The sequence below is a fragment of the Poecilia reticulata genome, linkage group LG9 (genome assembly GCF_000633615.1).
Source record: "Poecilia reticulata strain Guanapo linkage group LG9, Guppy_female_1.0+MT, whole genome shotgun sequence".
In the NCBI taxonomy this organism is placed as follows: domain Eukaryota; kingdom Metazoa; phylum Chordata; class Actinopteri; order Cyprinodontiformes; family Poeciliidae; genus Poecilia; species Poecilia reticulata.
The window spans coordinates 33124317-33125427 of record NC_024339.1 but is presented as its reverse complement, the minus strand read 5'-3'; positions in this window follow the sequence as shown (position 1 = coordinate 33125427).

Genomic DNA, 1111 nt, shown 5'->3' with positions numbered 1-1111 from the left:
GTTCAGAATCCATTTTCAAAAGTCCCATAATCAGTTTTAAAACAATAACAAAGCATGAAGCTGTCGGCCTCCATTTTGTATCAACGTTGCCATGGAGACGGTACTGGAAGGTACGCCTGAGAAAACAGAAAAAACTACAAGATAAAGAGAGTGAAGCCATCTGGACGTTTTCAGCCAATAAGGAGTTTGATGGGCGGAGCCACGTCACTGGTGGGCGGAGCCACGTCACTGGCGTGCGGAGCCACGTTACTGGTGGGCGGGGCCACGTAACTGATGGGTGGAGCCACGTCACTGGTGGGCGGAGCCACGGAGAAGTTTGTTTCTGTGTTTTATGCTGAAATGTTGATGTTTCTCTTTAAATCGTTTGTTTCCAGGTTTGACGGCAGGAATCGTCCTGGTTGGTCATTTTAAAAATCAAATCAAATCGTGACCCAGTAAAAGACTCTGAGTATCAGGGGAACCTCTGCTGGTTCTGGTCGGGCGGGTCCATCTCTGAGCTAATGAGCAGGAATCGATCAGGATCCCAGAATCTGACTGGATCCAGTGGATTCCAGGTTTATTAACAGCAGGATGAAGAGCAGCAGCTCCTCTTCCTCCTGCTGCTGCTGCAGCCTCATGTTGGACATGTGGAGCTGGAAGTGGGTCACAGACTGAGATCTGCTGAGTCACAGTTTGCCGAGTCATGATGCAGCAGAGCTGGAAGGAAAAACGTTTCTCCTTAAATATAACAGAAGTTTTAGAAATCCAGTTCCTGCATAGCAACAGCTGCTGGTTGCTATGCAGACATTTTGTTATTATGGGATGCATTCAGGTTCACTTCTGGTTTCTGGAAAAACTTCAATCAGGAGTTCATCCTGAAGCAACAGGAGTTCTGACATTCAGGAAGGTCAGTAAACGCACCGCAAGGAGAACTGAACCATTCTGTCACGAGAAAAAGTCTGGATTAAACAGGGAACCTGAAGGCATCACCAGCTGTTCCATAGAACCTGAAGGCATCGCCAGCTGTTCCCATGGACCCTGAAGGCATCGCCAGCTGTTCACTTCGACCCTGAAGGCATCACTAGCTGTTACCAAAGAACCTGAAGGCATCGCCAGCTGTTCACTTCGACCC